We start from the raw sequence: 22,617 nt of genomic DNA, 5'->3' as shown, positions 1-22,617 counted from the left end.
TACAGAGATGCAGAATGTGGACGAGTACAGAATGAGTCGGTGCTCGTGATGTCTTGTCCACAAACCTGCGTCAGGTCTTTTCAGCAGAATTGCCTCAAAGTATACGGAAAGTACAAGTACCGACGTTTGTGGATTGCCGCTGCACCCGTGTTGCATTTTGTTGATGTTTTAATTAAAGGAGAGCCGCAGGAATGAGTCCTCTAATCCAGGAATGAGTCAGCATTTTGGCACTTCTTTGGCACGTTGTTTAGTCCCACGATATAATATCAGTAAACACCCCTCTGGTACGTTTAGAAGCTTTCACGTGTCGAAAAGCGTTTTTATTAGACGACTGAGCGTCCTCAGTAGGATTCTTGCCCTCCTTTAATTTAGTGGAGATGTGATGTCATGTAACCAGGGGTAGAGTTAGCCGTTAGCGCGCCGTTAGCTTCTTACTTAACACTTTAAAAGATCATAAAAGTGGACACAGTTCATCTCTGAAGATCACCTCAATGAATTTAACCTGTGAGTATCATGAACGTTGGTTTGCCACAAAGATTATTTTCTTTAATAATCCCAAAATCCAACGGAAGAATCTCATTGGCTTTTTGAGACGCTAAATTCCTGTTGGACCTCGAGCCAAACATCATCCCGACAGCACTCTGAAGGGACAACAGCGTTTAAAGTCCCACGTTTTATAGTCCAGTATAAGTGCTTGTTGGTGCATTTTACAGACCATAGTTATTTTAAGAATCTGAAGAAAAGAAATACGTTGAAAATTATATATATATATATATATATATATATATATATATATATATATATATATATATATATATATATATATATATATATATATATATATATATATATATATATATATATATATATATATATATATATATATATATATATATATATATATATATATATATATATATATATATATATATATATATATATATATATATATATAGTCAAGTTCTGCAGGTGTTCTTTAGTGCACAGCTTCCCAAACTTGAAAGGGACCCGTTCAACCACCAAGGACACAAAGGGACAACTCGATTTCTTTTATGATTTATTGATGGACTTGATTTGTTATTGTTGAATTGAAAAAGCAGATTATAGTTTGGAATGGAATAGGTTGTAGATGGAATAGGTTGTCGATGGAATAGGTTGATAACCTTAAACAGAGAAACAGAACACATTAATGTTTCAAACAAATCTGCTTCCTTAAAGTTATCCTTTACAAAGTAAATTTCCACTTATCGGGCCTATTCAAAATAATCAACTTAAATCCTCTTTCAACTAACTTAAACATTTATGACTACTATGAATAAGAATTATTGAACTTAAACATTTCTTTGGCCATTAACATTTCCATTAATTTCCTTCTAATCAACTTAAGCATTTGCATTACTACTACATTTTTTAATTTACTTTGGTTCAACATCTATGCAAACACAATGAAACCATCTAAACATTACATCACAGTACAACAATCAGCACAAACCCCTCTTCCCCCTCATGTTCCTACCAGTTGCGTCTCAGGGTTCACAGGAGCTGTGTCTTTCTCTGTGTCGATGCAGCAAGTCAAAAGGGTGACTGACCAAAGTATCAAACATTTTAAGACCTGTGATCAGAGAAAGCACAGGTGAATCCAATCTCTGTGGAAGCACAGGTGGAGATTTCTTCTTCCACTTCCCAGTTTGGTCGTTGGCTGTTCGCTGTTGCCCCTTCAGGCCTGGAGTGCAACGGTCAATGGTTCTTGTGTGTGTTGCTCTGTACTTTGACTTAACATATATATATATATATATATATATATATATATATAGATATATATATATATATATATATATATATATATACATATATATATATATATATATATATATATATATATATATATATATATATATACATATATATATATATACATATATAAATATATATATATACATATATATATATATATATACATATACATATATATATATATATATATATATATATATATATATATATATATATAGTAATCTTTCCGTTTCTGTGAATTGTTGCTGGACGACAATAGTGGAAACGTGATATAAAATTGCAGAGGGGAGTTTGTGTTGGAGGAAAGAAATCGTAACTTAGTCCTATCTGAAACACTTTTTTACCAGTTCATCAAAGTTATTGTGTTCTTTCTTGTTTTGTGTGTACGTTTTTGGGTTCAACGCATTGCTTCCACATGGAAGGAGATTGCTTTTAACAAAAGCACCGACACTTGAACTTGAGTTTTCTTAAACAAAGACACAAAAAAGGTCTAAAAACACATTTTCTGCTTTGCTCTTAGTTTGCAAAAACACACTTTTTTTCTTCTTCTATTTTTACTTAAATGTCACTCACTGTTTCTCAGACGCACGTTCAAAAATGAAATCTCCTGCAATCATTGAACAATAAATAATAACTGAACACCAGTCGGTCCGAGCCGTACGACTCCACAAACGAAAAAGAAACTTTTAGAGAAATCTGATCTGTGGACGGACACAGATTGTAAATGCACGAGATGTATTTTATTCATCTTTTTACGTGGAAGGAAGCCGCGCAAACTTCAATAGATTCAGTTACTAATTTACTGAGGTGTACGTTTGATCGGCCCAACTGAAATACATCAAATATATAATATATTCTCCTCATTTTTTTTGGCTTCAAAGTCGAAGAAGAATTTGCTGGTTTGAACTTCAGGACCCATCAGGACGTAATAAAAGGGGAAATGTTAAATGCAAAGGAATTATCAAACAAGGAGAAGTCGTTTTATCTGTAATTCCCTGTAATGGAAGAGATTCAGAGCTCTATTTAATTCTCTTTTCTTACTTCCTGTTGAGGGAAGCGAACTTCATGCATATCAAACTGTAAAAAAAATCACAATTAAAGAAATTATAAGTTTGTTAAAAAAAAAAAAGAAGCATAATACAACTGATGAGAGTTGGGATAAAAAGTATTGTTTGTAGTTCAATATTTGAAGAAAACGATGAAGTCTTTCATGCTCACAATGAAGAAGAAGAAGAAGAAGAAGAAGAAGAAGAAGAAGAAGAAGAAGAAGAAGAAGAAGAAGCAGCTCCTTGCTGGCTGTTCCTCCTACAGAGTGATTACTCTCATTCACAAAGCAGAACGCAGCTTTTATTTTTTTATTGCCAGAGATAAACTCAATCTCACGTCAGAGTGTATCCAATTATCCGGCCTCGCAGGCCACATTCACAACGAGGTCACCTTAACTGCTATCTGCTCCTCATCGAGCGGAGGTTGAAAGGGGGATTTGATTGGGTGATAGCGGGTCGAGGCGGAAGATATATCAGCTACAATTTCATCAGCAACCCTCCTTTTCCATCTTTCTGGAGAAAAATGCCTTGTGGGTAAAGAAGAGAGGGGGGGCGGGGGGGGGGGGGGGGGGCAATATGAGTGTGAAGGGAAGTCGGCGGTCAGGTGGTCAGTTGAGGGACGAGTCAGCAGATGCTTTATCACTTTTCAGCCTTTGTGTGTGTGTTTTTTTACTTATATTATAGAAACTAGTGTGGTCATCAACAAGCTTCTTTCTGGATCTGCAGCGCTCTAATGATCAGGTTTAGTGTGAGACTCTTCTTCCTCTTATCGTCCTCTGATCTTGAAGGTGATGGAAGGTGGTGGAAAGTAGTTTTGCACGGCTGAAACTCCTCGCAGCAGCTCAGTCGGAGGAGTATTTTTAGTAATATGGGAACGTACTACTAATAATGCATGTATTTTATGTAAGGTACTTTACAAACAGAAAGAGGAAAGTAATAACATTACAAACAAGGCTCTTTGTAATTGTTTTGTTTCTCTTTGTAGTTTTTTTGTTTCTCTTTGTTGTTGTTTTGTTTCTCTTTGTTGTTGTTTTGTTTCTCTTTGTAGTTTTGTTTCTCTCTCTTGTTATTTTGTTTTTCTTTTAAGTTGCTTTGTGTCTCTTTGTAGTTGTTTTGTTTCTCTTTTCGGTTGTGTTGTGTCTCTGTAGTTGTTTAGTGTCTCTCTGTAGTTGTTTTGTATCTCTCTGTAGTCAGTTTGTGTGACATTTTGTAGTTGAAGGCCACTTAGCATGTTCAGTAATCCATGTTAATAATCATGTAAATCATGCAGTGTGTGTCTTAGTGAACTGACTGAAAATCCAGTGCATAATCACTGTGTATTTCCCCTCTTATCACCTTTTCAACAGAAGCGACGCATATGTGTGAAACCAGCACCACTTTGGAGTGAGGATTCACTCTGGATGAGAAGATGTTTGTGCGACTAAAATACAAAGCAAACACTGTTTGTAGAGAGTAAAATGTGATTTAGTCACTGAAAACAATGAACATCATGGGAACAACACTCACGTTCACTCGTCAGGCCTCAACAACACACATCGCCGCATTAGCGCCGAGACACAAAGTGTTCAAAACGTACATTGTTTTGGGAAAAACCCCTGAAGAATGCTAACGGTGGAACCGCAACAGGAGCGAGAGCTCAAACAAAGAGGACTCACACAAGGTCGGCCTCTGCAGCTCGGGTCCCGCAGACTTGTAAATCACTCTCTGATGCGAGCGCCGGCCCAAATGCTTTTAAAAGGCAAATGTCCTCATCACGGTGGCCGGACCCGGTGCCAGGCCCGCGGGAGGCCCATCGGTCTGCGGGGCCGAGGCGGCGCCGGAGTGGAAATGGCAGCGAGCAGATGGAGGGAGGACGGAGCGGCGCCCTCTGATGAGCCGCCGAGAGACGACCACTGATTACTCTAATTTAAACGATGAGTTTAATTTCAGTCTGATGGATTCCAGAAAAAGGACAAAATCATGGATTTTGTGTGTGTGTGTGTGTGTGTGTGTGTGTGTGTGTGTGTGTGTGTGTGTGTGCAGCTGTCTGACTTCACCTCTGTTTCCTTCTTCATTTCTTTATATTCACTTTTGTTTGAACCACATATTTATGACGTTTTTCAACACACAATTTTCCAATTTTACTCAGAACTTGGAGGTAAAACGACCTTCGACATGAACATAAACAACATTAAATTGCCTATTTTTTTCACACATTGTTTTAATGGAGCGTTTGTGCTGCAAACAATGTCGTAGCTGCTGTTTCCATTTGATTTGATTTGTGTCGTCTTTGTGCGCTCGCGGTACTCAATTATTCCTCCCGTCTTCTCTTAACACGGATAATTAAAATGTCTCAAATTAGATTTTGAGAAATGTATGCTCCCCGAAGGATTGTCTAATTGTTAATTTAAAGATGGTTACTGTACACACCGTTTCTCTTTCGCTAATGGCGCTGCAGTAATTGGTGTAAGGAGCTCAGAGACCTGCCATCAGCTGCACACAATGAGCAGACATGTTTGAGGTTGTACATCAGGAATACTGACCCGGAATTGTCAGCTTCCGAGATGGATTGAAGCACAAGTACATTTACTCAAGTACTGCACTTCAATTTACGGCATGGAACTATTCATTTGGGTTGATTCTGGCGGTGAGATAAAATACGATAATCCTTTATTAGTCCCTCAGTGGGGAAATTACAGGATTACAGCAGCACTGCTCACAAGTAATAAGAGAAAAATAGTACAAATACAGATGGATTTTTTTTATTTTACAGATGGAATAAAGAATTGTATTAAGTACTGCAATATACTTAAAGTGAATATTGCACCAGTGCATGAATTAAAGTGACTGGACTATATCTCTTGCAAAAGCAAACAATTCTTGCAAAACTCTTCAAACTCTTTAAAAAACATTTGTTTTTGCGTCAATACAGTACACACAATATAGTGTCGCAATGGAGACACCAATGTTTACAGTTTTGCTACAAGTGTGTTATAAAATTATAAACTGAGTGTAAAGCAGATAACATGCATTCAGTTTGGCACACTAAACATGCGGGAGGAGAGGAGGGGGGGAGAGTGGGAGAGGAGGGAGGGAGGAGGGGGGACAAGGAGAGGGAGGATGGAGGAAAGGGGAGGGGGGGGCTCTCAGGGTTTTATTCTGCGCGGGGGGGTTTATTATTGCTTTGCAACTCATTTAGACCCACGGGGGGCAAAACACGTTGGCTATTGTAAACTCAATTAGACATAATTAAAATGTTTTAATTAATCAATATTTCCTCAATTCAGTATCACACAAGAACCAAAATAAAAGTATCAGCATGTGTTACACGTGATGGTAAACTCCACTTGATGCGATCACCCTCCAGGGTCGCAGCATCAACTCTGTTCACGTGTGCGCAGCGGTGGCTTCGACCCGTTTGACATCACGTAATCCTCCGCATGTTGTTATTATGTCACACGACTTTTCCCATCGGTTCGTCATCGCGTCGCAGCAGCTGCCGGACAAACGGACGAGATAATTGGAGAGAAGGTCGTCTCGACCCTTTCAACGAGGAAACCGAGCGGCTTACGAAATTATACCCTCGCCCCTGAAAGCATCCAACCCAATGAGATCAGACCCACAAAGCAACAGTTTGTCTGCGCTTATGGACCCAATGCATCCAAAGTCATGACAATTTTTTTTGTGCCTATTTTGCTTCTGTAACTATCTTCTCTTTGACTGGTGGAAAGAAAAACATCCAAAATGCACATTTAGGTTTTCATTTTATCACTTAGTCTGTTTGCATCTGTAGATTTCTACTAAATTCACCAAAAGGGACCATCACATAATGCCTCATTTGCATATATCTATGATATCTATGGGTTCATGTTTTGACTCTATTCACCTGGAGCGGCTTCAGTGTAATGTGACTCGAATCAGACTCTGATGCAGGAACCTCCACTTCAGCAGCTCTTACATCCACCAAACTTCACTCTTTCATTCCTCCAGATATTATGAGGCTTACACACAGCATTTAGAGACTTATTTATACTAAAATTAGTCATAAAAAATGGAGAAAATACACTTTTTTAGAGTATTTTCTGAGTAAATCCAAAAATCCAAAATTAAAAACCCTGAATATCTGCCCTGACATCTCACAGTTTCTGAATACGACCTTTGTGCAAAAGCTCTGACAAATTGCTCAACTTGCTTTGGTTTTCATGCTGGTTGGCCCGTGGAAACACGCATGCTAACTTTTCCCATTACACTTGTCGCTTGGCAAAACCTCTACATTAGACACAAGTGTGTGAGTGCATGGTGGTGGTGGTGTGTGTGTTTGCGTGTGTGTGTGTGTGTGTGTGATGGGGGGGAGGGGGTAAGGGGTATTGGTGGGAGAGACAGATGAAGGAACCTCTAGAGTGCATACCACTTCTTTTAAGGATGCAGCTTGTCACTGTGCATCACCCATACAAGTACAATAGGCAATTAGAAGCTCCCATGGAAGCACAGGAAACCCCATATGAGCATATAACGAGGGGGAAGGAGAGGGGGGGGGTACTTCTTCTGAACAGTCTGATCCCAGCAGGAAACGACAAATTCAATCCCCTTTATTTACTCGCTTAAAAACATGAGGAACTCGCCTTTGCATCGTGCCGGCAGTGCTTGTAAAAGCACTCGGATCTGATGCTTCAAATTGTGCAAAAGAAGAAGAATAGGACCCCCCCTGTACCCCTCCTCCCACACACACACACACCAATTACTCTCTTTCCGGCATGAAGTGGTACCAGGTGGTTGATGTTTTGTGCACTAAAAAGTGAGCAGGCGTTCATCGTTGGAGTCTTTGCTCCGTTTTACAGCTGACCTATTTTTTATTTTCTCCCAGCTCTGGGTTTTTATAGTTCATTCATACAAGGCAACAGGGGAGGTGCATTGTGGGAGAAAATGGCGATTGGGGTTGACCCGCATGTAACGAGGCCTTCGCCCCGTGATTGACAGGATGCGCGTTGACACGCTGTCCGTCTACGTCTGATCACGCACATGTCAGCAAACACAAGAAGAAGAAACACTAAGTGAATCTTAATTGTGCTTAGATAGCAGGAAGGATGAGACAAAGAGACAGAGGGACAAGGAGACAAAGAGACAAAGAGAGATAGAGACAAAAAGAAAGAGACAGAGATACAAAGAGACAGAGAGACAAAAATACAGAGGCAGAGTGACAAAAAAGAAAGCAACAGAGATACAAAGACACAGAGACAGAGAGAGACAAAGAGACAGAGAGACAGAAAGACAAAGGGACAAGGAGACAAGGAGACAAAACAGAAAGAAACAGAGAGACAAAGAGACAGAGACAGGAGGGTCGAGACGAGGACGTCTCACTAACTTCTAAAGAGCCGATAGCAGAACCGCTTCAACCCTTCAGGTTCCTGAATGACTTCCATCAGTTTCTGAGTCCCTCTAGGTTAGGGTTAGGTTTAGGTTAGGTTTGGGTTAGGGTTAGGGTTAGGGTTAGGTTAGGTTTGGGTTAGGGTTAGGGTTAGGTTTGGGTTTAGGTTAGGTTTGGGGTTAGGGTTAGGTTTAGGTTAGGTGTGGATCACCTGAAGCCGCTGCGGATCAAACCGCAACTCTCGCTGATGAATCCGTCGACGCAGCTTCAAACTGCAACTCCAGACAGAGAGTTTCTAATTGTTCTCGGCAGCTCCTGTAATTGCGTGGGTCAACAACGCTCAGGTTTTTTTTTAAAAAAGGGAAAGAAATCGCTCCTGTAGCTGTCAGATGAAGTGTTGCAGTTATTGATCATGAGAAGACTGAGGCTTTGCATCCCGCCGACCCTCGAGTTCATCTGGCCTCCAGCGAGCAGCGGAGGAGAGAATCTGAATGCCAATTAAAGCGGTTTGATGGTCGGATCTTTGTCACGCCGCCGATGACCGGCGGGGCCTGACGGAGCTGCACGATGGCGGACGTCGAAATGTTCCCTCCTCGAAACAAAGATTTGAGCTTTTGAAGCCATCGCTGCTCTCCGACAGCAGAATTAAGTGAATTTTATTTATCTTCTTGGCTCCTTATGAGTCCAGTCTGTGGCTTATTCTGCACAGCAATTTGTACAGAAAATGTACAGCTCTTATCTGAGCTAAAAGTCAGCTTTAAACAGCCCTCCCCTCAGGGAAAAGTGTGTCTATTTGAAGTAGCAGGGCGTCCCCCCGATGGGCCGCAGACAGAAAAAGGCAACATTAGCATTTCAGAGCGCTATCTGTTTCCATCAGCTAAATGTCATACACGTTTCCCCAAAAACTCCCCAGGACCCTGAAGCGGTATCAGACAGTAGACGGTCGCCGGTGGTGGCGGTGTGTGTGTGTGTGTGTGTGTGTGTGTTTCGGAGCCTTTAAATTCATTATTCTCAATAATTAAAGCAAATATTTCAAAGGCTGCTTACACTGCAGCGATACTGTCAGGGGACTCCGCAGGGACCCGAGGCCTGCTGCCCAGGTGGCTTCTAAGACGTTCAAACACACACACACGCGCGCACGCACGCACGCACGCACGCACGCACGCACGCACGCACGCACGCACGCACGCACGCACGCACGCACGCACGCACACAGGATTTTGTTAAATGCATTCTCTAGGTTCCCGTTAATCATTTAACCCCAAAGAACTGGGAGCTTGTTGCAGTCGTTTTTCCTGCACAATGTAATTGCCGCTGCTTCTAATTAAACTCTCGTGTTTAACTAACAGCGTTCGGTCCGATGGCGATAAAAAACAGCTTTTTTAAAAGCAATTTAGAGCTCCTTCGGCAACAGAAGATCGTCATGTGAGGCTCTCGGAGGAGCAGCAACAGGGAGAATTGAGACGCTGCGTAATTTTGTGCCATTTTTCTTCTCCTCTGAGGAACGTAGCAATAATCTAGCCTCTTATATTATTCCTTTTATATTAGCGCATGAACATCGCATTTGGTTGAATAAATAAACCGTTCAAATCTGTCCTAACGTGGCTTTTCACAGAGGAAACGCTGATGAGTTACTTTTGCTCGTCCACGGATTACGTACCAGCGCCATTTATTTCCTTCAATGAATGAATCATTTAAGTGTATTTAATGGCCTCTTGATATATTGCAATGACACTCGCCTCCTTCTAGATGCATGTTGTAAAAACACAGAGGACATAAAAGCAGTACTCTCTCTATGGGACACATGAAGCTCCACTGACAGTCTTTAAAAAAAATGTTGTTGGTTTGGAGTAGGAGGAGTTTTAAACTGTGTTGGTCATTTAACCAATTAGAGGGGCAGTTTAACCAATGAGAGGGCTGTTTTAACCAATGATAAGGCTGTTTTAACCAATGAGAGGGGTGATTTAACCAATAATAGGGCTGTTTTAACCAATAAGAGGGTTATTATAACCAATAAGAGGGGCATTATAACCAATGAGAGTGCCATTTTAACCAATGAGAGGGCCGTTTTAATCAATGAGAGGGGTGATTTTACCAATGAGAGGGACATTTTAACCAATGAGAGTGCCGTTTTAACCAATGAGAGGGGTGATTTAACCAATGAGAGAGTGATTTAACCAACGAGAGGGGTGATGTAACCAATGAGAGGGGTGATGTAACCAATGAGAGGGGTGATGTAACCAATGAGAGGGGTGATTTAACCAATGAGAGTGGTGATGTAACCAATGAGAGGGTGATTTAACCAATGAGAGGGTGATGTAACCAATAAGAGGGGCTTTGTAACCAATCAGGGGGCATTTAAACCAACCAAACTGACATTGGAACCAACCAGACGGGTATTTTAACCAATCAGAGGGTTGATTTAGCAAAAAGAACATTTGGACCAATAAGACGTACACTTTGACCAACCACAGGGGTCTTTTAGTGACAACAAAAGAGATGACAAGATGTACAATTGGACCAAACCACAGGGGCATTTAAGTGACCAAAGGGACACTCGGCTAACGTGAAGCCCTTTGGGAAATTAGTGGGGTTATTTAGTATAAACAAGAACTACACTGGGAATTCAGGCACTCGGACCGCCCACGTGCAGGACGCTTAGATACTTCAATGTAATGTCAGGATTTCTGGCTTTTTTTTTCAGCTCAGTCAAAGTGCAGCAGGACCCCCTCCTCCCCCTCTCCTCCAACACACACACACACACACACACACACACACACACACACACACACACACACACACACACACACACACACACACACCAAGCCTGTGGTGACACAGTTATATTCTCAGTGTCACCTGAAGCCTGTAATGTGCACATTTTTTTCTTCTTCTCCTCCTACACTGAGAAGGCGTATCCACTCCCAGAGAGAGAGAGAGAGAGAGAGAGAGAGAGAGAGAGAGAGAGAGAGAGAGAGAGAGAGAGAGAGAGAGAGAGGGAGGGCTTTTCTGTGTTTTTCGCTTCGGTTTGAAACAGAGGAAGAAAGCAGCGAGCAGCCGCGCCGCCCACTGAAACAAGGCGACGCGCGCATCAACGATTTCGCAACCTCCTCCTCTTCCTCCTCCTCTTCCTCCTCCGCCGCCGCTGCTGCCCCGATTAAATATCCACGGAGGAGAGCAGACACCCGCAGACAGACAGGGGGAGGACTGAGGAACTAACAAAAGGTGAGCTTGATTTTTTTTTTTTAAGACGATTTCTTGCATGGAGTCTGGCAGGCGGAGCAGTGTGCGAAACGCATCAAAAGTTATGTCCAATGTGAGGATTAATATTATTCTTTGTATTTTCTGCGTGTGTTGCTTTGTTTGGCCGTGAGAGGTGGCAGCTGCATCTCTCTTGCTTGGCTTTGTCTGGACCCCGATGCACATGCAGAGAAGTGTGCAGTCATTCGTGCAACGAGAAACGTTGATGGCTAATTGTAGCATTGATTTAATGGGATAATAATTATTTAAATTTGTTTTGTCTGCATCTGCTTTTTTTATGGACTTGATATATTTGGTCTCGTTTTGTTCTCACTCATTTCGTGACAATGGTCCAGGGACATTCACGCTGCTTTTATCTGAATCAATATGTTGCCTTTGTTAACAGACGAGCTTTGTGTTGTTATGTCCTGTACCTCCACTCACACAAGGGGAGAGAGGGGGGGGGGGGGGCTGTCACTGTCCCCCATTGTCAGTGATTGTTTACAAATCAATAAAGTAAACTTCCATAGATGTACCTCTCCATCCTTTTAAACCAGTTTAGAGATGTACCTTGGCTTTCTTCTTCCATCATAAACTGTTGTTTTAGAGTCACATTTAGAAGTTGTATTTAATCAAAAGCAACACCTCCTGCTGTGGGAAGCGTGAGCTGATCATGAAATTGTAAGTGTCTTGTGTTCACATGCAGGACTTTTGAGTAGATGAGCGCTGCAGCTGAGCCGCAGGGCATCCATGTTCTGCTGGAAGAAAGAGATTGTTGTTTGTGAAATTCAAAAAGTGTGTGTGTGTGTGTGTGTGTGTGTGTGTGTGTGTGTGTGTGTGTGTGTGTGGTGTCAGATAAAGAGGAGGGTTTCTAGTAATGTAAAGTTTGGTTGCGTTCTCAAAACGCTGCTTTCTTCTTTTCTCATTAGATTTCTATATAAATCTTCTTCCTTTACGAATAAAACAACAACAGCCTTGTAATCCCTCTCATATATGTGTGTGTGTGCTTTTTGCCGCCTGCTGGACTTCCTCCAACATTTAGGATGTGTTTTAGCTCATACCTAGTGTAATTGCCTGCAGGATTACTCTGTTCGAAGGAGAGTTTACGTCTGTTTGATTTCCTGCAGCCTGTAAACCTGAGAGCGGTTTCCTCCTCGTCTGCAACCATTTCTTTGGTCTCACGCTGATGATGACATGAGGTGGATGACAAGGAGTTATTTACGGGCGTTTAATGTGTTTGCAGCTGACGTCCTTTATTGACAACCATTGTCTCATTGTGAATGCGCTTGGTCTTTCTATTGTAAGATAACTTTATCACACACTCAGGACATGCAACATAAGACTTCATGAGACTTCCTCTTGACGTGTTTTTAAGATTGAACCTGAAAGATATAATAATTAAAATATTTGGCAATTGCTTATGAAAAGGATGCCAATGTGGAAGTGTCTTAAAAACTCCATTCTCTCCTCTGGTTGTATAGAAGTCTATGCTTCATGTGTTAAAGCTGCATTCTCTCTCCTGACCACCAGGGGGCGACTCCTCTGGTTGTATAGAAGTCTATGCTTCATGTGTTAAAGCTGCATTCTCCCTCCTGACCACCAGGGGGCGACTCCTCTGGTTGTATAGAAGTCTATGCTGTATGTCTCTAGCTGCATTCTCTCTCCTGACCACCAGGGGTGTTCAAGGTGATTGACTGGTCGACACCAGAGACGTATACGGCGTCTCTACGTCACTCTTCCGCTGTCCAAATATGGTCACTTCCATTCACTGGTTGATTTAAAAAGCAAGATGGCGACGGCCAAAACGCAGAGCTCCAACCAACGGGTGACGCCCTCTTCTTCTAAACAGCCCTTGTCTGGACGTGTCCTTCTCGAGGCTCTCAGTCAAGCCTCTGCAACTCTAATCCAGTGTGTAACGACTGATGTCGGCGTGTGCGTTTATTGTGTTTGTCGAGTGCATCAACGTAGGAGGGATCAGTGCACATTTACAGTTCCCGCTCTGCGGATCAAACTGTTGCAGGGAGGTTTACATTTCTGCACGTCTGCCATGTTAAAGGTCACATGCACACCGGCCAATCCTATCTCAACCACAGTCACATGACTCGCTTGTTTATTGGACCGTGGTGCACTAAACTGTCATCCTGCCAGGTAAAAAGGGAATTTGGCCTGCGAGAAGACGGGCAGTAAAAACAAATCTGATTGCACTTCTTAGTGAAACGTGATGGATCAGACTCGGGGTATTAGAGTGTTTATACAGTTGGAGATGCAGATTGAAGGAGCTGGATTTCGCCCCTGAAAGCCTGTTATGTTTGTTATCGCTTCTAATTCTTCATTTTCCAAAGTCCAATTTACATCGTTCTCCAAAACAAACCTCTCGTGGCTTCGGCTCACGGTTCTCTGTGAAGCTGCTCTTTGTCGTAGAACAACGTGAGAAAGAGAGCAAAGGTCTGGAGCTGCAAACTAAACGGTTATCTCACCTCACATCGCTTAATTTGCTCAAAGTTATTTGAACAAGATAGGGTTAGGGTGAATTGTCCAGGTGTGGTTGAAGACCTGGAGAAGTATCCCAACCCAAGGACAAATGCAGCAAGTCCAACCCGAGGAGGTAGACTATATTTCAACATACTTCATTTAAATTGTGAACAAGGAAAATGTGACACCCTCAGAACCCTGAACATGAATGAAGGTGTCCTCTTCATGTTCAACGCGTCCTCACACAACATATATACTTATGATATCGCACAATAAATAGAAAATCCTCTATTTTTTACCGTTTTCCTACAAAATCTGGCAACACCTGTGATTTTTCTCCCGTTACTTAAACACGGCCTTTTCTAAATAAACCTCCGTCTTCAAAGGACACAAGTTAGTTTGAGTGAGCTTAGGTTAAATACTCGGTTAGGGTTTGACATAGTTCCGTTGAGGAGAAGATGGTGTTTTTTTTTTAAATAACTTACGGGAGTGGTGTTGCACAAGAAGTTACACGACAACAAAAAAAGAAGAACATTGACTTCTTGTTTCACAGATCTAAGTTCAGATTGGAACGCAGTTTTTTCTGAATCACTCGAACACTGTGTGGGTTTTTGAAGGTCTTTATACTCTCTGGATCAGCACCAAACATCATGGGATCCAATCCCATGCAGCCAGAATCAATCACCTAGTGGAAACCAGGAGAGCGGAGAATCAGATGCTCGACAGTCACAGGGGGGAGAAAGTTCCCACTTTGACCAATTACCTAGACTTCTTCTTCTTTTGCTCGACATAAACAGAATCCAATTAAAAGCACATATGTTCACAGATCCGTGTAATACCCCTGCTTTTATTGTCATGCCGTCTCTTGGAAGAACCCCAGATAATATGCAGATTCGTCGCTGTGTGCGACTGCATCTCCGGAGGGAGGGAGGAGAATTTGTCACCTTACATCACCTACACTTAGCAATATTTACTCGGCTTAATCTAACAGCTGGCTGATGGCTCCTTGCATGCAGTCGGAGGGAGTGAAGGTAAACACTGCTGAGGCGCGGCGCTTCAGATGCGTTCACAGAGTTTAATGTGTCCTGAAGAGCTTCACTTGTCCTGGCATCTTATTCCAGCATCTTTTTCTCTTACTTTTGGAGTTTTGAGACAAGTTTTTTTGGCATCTGAAAAGGTTGCAGCTTTTCTTCTGTGTCAAATGGAAAAGAGGCGCCTTGTTTTATTCATGACTTTTAGTCCTCTAAAAGTTTTCTGATCATTCTTTTGCATTTGCAAGCTTTTCAAATAAGTTGAAATGTCACGGACGGCTGAGCGATGCGGCCAGACGACAAGACGCACAAATGTAAAAGCATCTTCTCTGCAGACGGCTGACTGGCTCGTTCCATTCAAAGTGTATTTTACATTTATTCATCCATCTAAAAAGACTCGGCTACTGTTTTTTAACTGCAGAAGGTTTCTGGATTCATTTGAGATACAAAAGTAGAAAGTTGCATGGTGGAGTTGTTAATGAAATAATAAATCGTTATCCAGGAACATATTTAGAACTTTCAAGTCTCAACTAGAAAATTAAATTCCAGTATATAATGTATGCATATAGTAAATATACTTCATTTAAATGCATTGTCACTGATATTTAAATCGATATCGAACAGATATCCGACATCAGTGTGTCGCTGATCCAGATTCAATGCGCCGGTTTGATTTTGAACCCAGAAAAGCTGCTTTGTATCTCCTGTGCCCTTCGCTCTAAAAGCACACAGTCAAGTTGACAAGACTTTAAAAAGTATATTGCTTGAACGCAACGAACAAACCGGCTTCAATGACTGAAAGCGGTGACGTTTCTGCAGCGCCAGCGGCCTCGTCGGCGCTGCCCCTAAACAAACACGACAAGACGTTCATTAACGAGATCAATGGCTTCGCGCCGGCCTTCGGATTGAACGTGTCGAGCCGTCGGCCGGACGGAGGATTCGCCGCAGGAAGAGAGACCACGTTCTCCATCAACCGATATCTGCTGGATGTTTCTGTAACCTCTCTCGGGATCTTCCGTCCAGCTCTGCGGCTCTCTCCATACATCATTTCCACTCTTTTCTTTGTTTTTTCCACTTTCCATTCCCCCGTCCTCCCAAAAAAATAAAAAATGCACCTCCGCTGCCTCCTCCATTAATTTCTCCTCTCCCAAGACAGTCGGCAGGTCGGCCGCCACCTTTTCCCCCTCCGCTTCATTTGCATCTCGGCTGCACGCGGCTGCCCAAGTGCTTTCTGGGAGTCGGCTGGTTAATTGGTTCCCATCTGTTGGGACAAATCAGCCTTTACTGGAGGTTGTGTAATTTGTGTCAGAAGCCCCCCCCCCCACCCGCCCCATCCTCCTTCCCCTGAGCTCTGGCATCAGATTTTTATCTTGGTGCTATGGTTTTTATCTTTTTTGTGTGCTATAAATGCGTGAGTTACTCTCCATCCTGTTACTCTCCATCCTGTTACTGTTACACAAACACAGCAATCTGTGTCTACATCCAAAGTTTCTCTTTCGGCCTCTATCACAAAGCGTTCTCTCTCTCTCCTCTGGTTGTATAGAAGTCTATATAAGTGACTCTACTTCTCTTTTGATGTATTCCCTCAGTAAACATTGTAAACATGAGATTATGTCTCAATCTCTAGTTTCAAGTCTTCTTCTATTCAGCCTGATGTTCATTTAGTACTTTCTGGTCTGTTAGAGTCAAACAGACCAGAAAGCAGGGGACGCTTCCTGTCAAGCATCTTTTTGTGTCTTTCACCATCTCTTCATCTGCAAGTCACCCTTTTAGATACACGTTCAGAGGAGGAAGTGGCTCGGGTCTACTGAGCGCCAACAACCCCACAAAAACAGGAAGTGACAGGAACAAAAACACCTCGGCGCTTGTTTTCCGGCAGACATGAAACGGTTTGTTGACGTCTGTGCTGCCCGAAGAAATGTGTTGGCTGTGATCCACGCGGCACTTCAGCTGCAGCTATTAACATCCAGCGCCGTGATTGGTCTCTGAGGTTCAGTTCAGCTCGTCGATGATGTCGAGTGTTTGCATATTTCTGTGGCCACAAACATGAAACGGCGAATATCTCAAGGTCTGGAAATAGTTTGGAAATCCGACCGACTCTTTTTCTCCTTCCTTCTTTTCTGAAGCAACCACTGTTAGCACTTTTGCAACAGAACAGAGTCAAGTTTAATGTTTTTTATTCAATTTAAAATGAGATGAATTGCAGTTTCTGTCGTGCAAATAGTTCAATTGAAGTTGTTTTTCTTCCACGTCACAAAAGAAATGACAATTTTGTACTTCACACGGTCTTCATAAATCCTGCTAAACTTAATCTTAATAGGTTTTATTGAACTTTATCACTTATATTTAATCACTTATTTGATCAATTCATTTTCTGCTTTTCTGCATTTTTACATCAGTGTAACCTGAAGACTAGACACATCCGTTAATATTGAAGTAAATGTAAAGAACTAAGCTCAAGTACCTTTTTTATGGTAAAAATGTATGTATTTAAGTCTTTCATCTGCCCAATTACAGCAGTAAGACACAACACATTAAAGTAGTGCTCATCACCTTGTATCGACGTCGATCTCCTTGAGTCCTGCGCCTCGCCTCCCTCGTGTCTCCGTGCACTTTTATTCCTAATAAAATAAATGTCACATGACCCTCCTCCCGAGAGGGAGCGGCGTGCCGGCGTTGACCTTCTGTAAATGAGGTATGCGGTCTCCACATCTGCCAGCGGGGCTTCCTGCTCAGCAGGAGCAGACTCCTAACACATGGCGGCATTGCTCGGGTAAATTTAATTTGCCGTATATAAATAAAATAAACGAGAGTGAAGAAGAGGAGATGAGACGCGGATGAGGTTTAAAGTGCTATTGAGGGGAAGATGCTAGAAGTAACCGCCGGCGTCAGACCTCCAAGGTTATCCCACAAACTGAGCCGCCGCCGGATAATTGCACATATCAAGTAATTTAATGCACTTATTGTGTTTTTGTTGGGTTGTTTTTCTTCTTTTCTCCGCAGCCGGCTTGTGTGTTGATATCGCCGAGCTCCTGTGACACTCCATTTGTTTAGCCGCTGTATCTGAAATTAAGCTTGCGTGCGTACAAATGATCATATTGACACGGCCGCTGCCTCCTCCTATCTCGTGGCGGTATTTAAAGTAGGTTTATTTTTAGGGGGAGGAGCCATGAACCTGTGGCATCCAGGCTCTGCTCGCTGCCTCCTTTCGGCTCAGGACTCCTGAAATGGATCCAATTTGGAATCAATCAGCGAACCGGAGGAGGAGGAGGAGGAGGAGGAGGAGGAGGAGGAGGAGGAGGAGGAGGAGGAGGAGGAGGAGGAGGGTTGGGCCTGTAGAGGTGGTTTCATATTCCGGCAGTTTATGCAACATTAATTAATCCTTTAAAGTTGCCAAATCTCTTGAAATAAGAGCGATTTCATTCCAGCAGCCATGTTGGTTTGTCTGCAAAGAGACAGGAAGTGTGAAAAGTGCTTTAGGTGACGTCTTTATAACGCCTGTTTATTGTAATAAACGGTCCAAAAGCCAAATATATTTCATTTTCAATCATACAAAAGAGAGAAAAGCAACAAATCCATCACACATTTTTACTTGATTAATGTTAAATAGTTTCTTTTGTGAATCGGCTCGGGCTGCAATTTACAGTTATTGGATTATCGTCAATCTGTGGATTAATTTGTGGAGTCACAAATTGTCAACATTTCTCAAGCTGACGTCTCTACAGCCCACACTAACTACATTGCATTTTCAATCGTCTACAGAAAAGCAGCAAAATTTGAGAAACTCTAACTACCAAGATGTCGACAATAGATAAATATAGTTATTTTTTGTGTGAAGTATTAATTTCTTTCATTATTGTTTAATCTAATAATATTGTGAAACCCACGATGTGTCAAGAAAATGGTTTGTGCTCCTCTGAGTCACCTGCAGTCTGGTGTCAGACATGCGTCATTGGGTCATACTCCCCTTCAACACACACACACACACACACACACACACACACACACACACACACACACGAGGACGGACCCTCAAGGTGCCATCACACCTCAGTACTCCGGGTCATTGTATTGTGTTTTTTGCGCACCTAAAAAATCCTTCGACCTCGGCGGCGATGACTTCTCCTCGAGGGATTCAGGCACACGGAGCTTTTTTACTTTCAGGTTTCACTTCAAAGCTCCGTGAATTGAAACTGCAGACGGAGCCAATGCGGTCATAAATAACACAAAATCCGACTCTGATCCTGACCTTTATTTTTTAAGAACAATCTTTTTTTGTGATAGTTTAATTTATGGGCTTTGTTGCAAAGATAATTTTTGCATTAACTGAGATGAAACGGTCAGATTTTTAAATGTCTGAGGAGAGAGAATGCAGCTTTAACACATGAAGCATAGACTTCTATACAACCAGAGGAATCGCCCCCTGGTGGTCAGCAGAGAGAATGCAGCTTTAACACATGAAGCATAGACTTCTATACAACCAGAGGAGTCGCCCCCTGGTGGTCAGGAGAGAGAATGCAGCTTTAACACATGAAGCATAGACTTCTATACAACCAGAGGAGTCGCCCCCTGGTGGTCAGCAGAGAGAATGCAGCTTTAACACATGAAGAATAGACTTCTATACAACCAGAGGAGTCGCCCCCTGGTGGTCAGGAGAGAGAATGCAGCTTTAACACATGAAGCATAGACTTCTATACAACCAGAGGAGTCGCCCCCTGGTGGTCAGGAGAGAGAATGCAGCTTTAACACATGAAGCATAGACTTCTATACAACCAGAGGAGTCGCCCCCTGGTGGTCAGGAGAGAGAATGCAGCTTTAACACATGAAGCATAGACTTCTATACAACCAGAGGAGTCGCCCCCTGGTGGTCAGCAGAGAGAATGCAGCTTTAACACATGAAGAATAGACTTCTATACAACCAGAGGAGTCGCCCCCTGGTGGTCAGGAGAGAGAATGCAGCTTTAACACATGAAGCATAGACTTCTATACAACCAGAGGAGTCGCCCCCTGGTGGTCAGGAGAGAGAATGCAGCTTTAACACATGAAGCATAGACTTCTATACAACCAGAGGAGTCGCCCCCTGGTGGTCAGGAGAGAGAATGCAGCTTTAACACATGAAGCATAGACTTCTATACAACCAGAGGAGTCGCCCCCTGGTGGTCAGCAGAGAGAATGCAGCTTTAACACATGAAGAATAGACTTCTATACAACCAGAGGAGTCGCCCCCTGGTGGTCAGGAGAGAGAATGCAGCTTTAACACATGAAGCATAGACTTCTATACAACCAGAGGAGTCGCCCCCTGGTGGTCAGGAGAGAGAATGCAGCTTTAACACATGAAGCATAGACTTCTATACAACCAGAGGAGTCGCCCCCTGGTGGTCAGGAGAGAGAATGCAGCTTTAACACATGAAGCAGATAGAAGAAAAGCCAGTGAGGTTGGAGAAGTGCAAGAGTTGCCCAGATGAAATATCATCTAATCTAGTTTTCACACTTGGTACCTGCAGCAACATGCAAGAAACCCCCCCAGAAGTTGTTGTTTGTGTCATATTGTCTTCTCAACATGTCTTCGGTGAAAGGGAATTCGCTCCGGCGAGGAAATATACGATATGGCGATGAAATGCAGACGTGACGCGGAGGCCTTTTTAGAGGGGTTAATAAATGTTTTCCTTCATAAACCTTGTGTGTAATTGGGTTGTATGAGCGAGCAAAGACCAGAGGTGACGCTTTAACTTTGCGGTGATAATTGTTGGCATTACACCGGTAAACGAGGAGCTTTTAATTTGACAAGGGCGTGGCTGCGATTCGCCAAATGACCCAGATATGATTGACGAGTTGTGAGAGGGTTTGTGTTTGTTTTCTTTCTTTTTGGTCGATTTACGGCGGGATTTGCAAAAGGATCCAGTGTCGGCTGGAGGAGTGCTTGTTTTTTTTAGGGTTGTGTGTGTTAGTGGGATGCTGAACCTGGAAGAGGGGGCAAGATATGGAGGGTGATGGATGTGCGGTGCTCGTGTTTCATCATCATCATCATCATCATCGAGCTGTGAAGGCTCGGTCACACTGAAGAAGCCATAAAAGACCCGTGGAGCCAGTTACAGGTGCACCTGACCTCCTGACCTTTCAACGAAAGTAGATGATGAACTGCAGTCCTACAAAATAAACACATACACACACACACACACTGAGAAAAAACCTGGAGTATTGATGCGGTCCGGAGTTACTGGTTCTAGTGTTGGTACTTAAAAATCTCTGAAGTGAGACGGCTGCATCTCAAACCTCTCTCTGTCTCTCCATGTCTCTGTCTCTTTGTCTCTTTTAAAAGAATAATAAAACAATGTAAATTCTTTTCTTGATTCATTATTAATTTAAGAACCCTTAAGACCAAACTGATAAGTAGGATCAATAATTATCAATAGTATAAAACCCGTCCCTACACGGCCTCATCCACATTTATATCAAAGCCTGATTCTCGTGAACATCCGGCGCCTTTCAGCCGCCGTGCAGCCGCCGTGCAGCCGCCCTGCAGCCGCCCTGCAGCCGCCCAGCAGCCGCCCTGCAGCCGCCGTGCAGCCGCCCTGCAGCCGCCCAGCAGCCGCCCAGCAGCCGCCGTGCAGCCGCCGTGCAGCCGCCGTGCAGCCGCCGTGCAGCCGCCGTGCAGCCACCCAGCAGCCGCCCAGCAGCCGCCCAGCAGCCGCCCTGCAGCCGCCGTGCTGAGCGTCTGAGTGTCCGCCAGACACCTGACCCACTTTCCTTTCATCCAACATCTGGTCTGTCTGCCGCCCAGCTCGTACTTCATTATTTATGACGGAGGAAACGAGACTGTCCGGCGTCGCCGCTCTACACGGAGCGCCGTTTTTTTTGCCATACCTGCCGCTGTCCACACATCTGCATTTTACTCTCAGATTTGAGTTGAAGATTGAAGGTTTCACCTGGTAAACATGTGCTTGGTTGAGCTCAGAGACGGGCATCAACAGGACTTTATCGACAGTAGTGCTCTTATTGATACTCTTATCAGTTCTTGTTCAATATCTTGTGAGAAAAAAACACTTTAAAAAGAAAATAATCCACATTTCTTTATCATCTTCTCTCAAATCTGTCTTAAGCAGCAATACAAAACATGCAAAAAGCTTTAAAATACATGCTTAGCTCATCACTTATCAGTCATTGATTATGTCTGGTGTCTTGATCAGACTCGATGACATCACGGACATTACCTGCGGCTCCACAAACAGGTGGATGTTCTGCTTGTTTCCTCTTTTGTTTCTTCCCTGTGAGGCTTTTATTGAGTTTGAGCGTCTCTAGTTTTGACGAGGGGACGCTGGTGTGTTTCTTTTTTAAAACGTCTGAACCTGGCCGGCTCCCCGGAGGAGGAGAGTTGTTAATATGGTTGTTATCTGGAGGGGAAGGTCTTTGTTAAAATGCTCCTTTTTCATTTTCTTTCTTAGAGTGACCTCTTCTTTTAAACCTGTTCTGTCTGTAGGGAAGAAACGAGTCACAACACACACCGCCCTGATGGAGAGTTTCCTTTTTTAAGCCCCTCTGATACACAAGGACACAACTCTTAAAGGGATGCGGTTTGATGCAACCTTGGCAATGAGCTCCAAATGAGGAGGAGGATGGGGAGGGGGAGGAAGATCAGTGATCAAGGAAAAGGAAGGCAGATAAAAAGAAAGACAGCGTGAGGCTCAGAGGC

At 43.0% G+C, this 22,617-nt stretch overlaps 1 protein-coding gene across 1 annotated transcript in view; it reads left to right on the top strand.

Annotated features, from left to right (window-relative positions):
• Nucleotides 1-11,259: 11,259 nt before the first annotated feature.
• Nucleotides 11,260-22,617, top strand: part of rnf152 (ring finger protein 152) — a 31,517-nt gene continuing 20,159 nt past the window's right edge. Inside the window, exon 1 of the mRNA XM_068599342.1 lies at nt 11,260-11,409. The gene's annotated coding sequence lies outside the window, so the exon portion shown is untranslated. The remainder of the gene's footprint in view (nt 11,410-22,617) is intronic.

The sequence above is a fragment of the Clinocottus analis genome, unplaced genomic scaffold (genome assembly GCF_023055335.1).
Source record: "Clinocottus analis isolate CAN_PGR_092001 unplaced genomic scaffold, fCliAna1.0.p SCAF_45, whole genome shotgun sequence".
In the NCBI taxonomy this organism is placed as follows: Eukaryota; Metazoa; Chordata; class Actinopteri; order Perciformes; family Cottidae; genus Clinocottus; species Clinocottus analis.
This window is presented reverse-complemented; position numbering and strand designations above follow the sequence as displayed.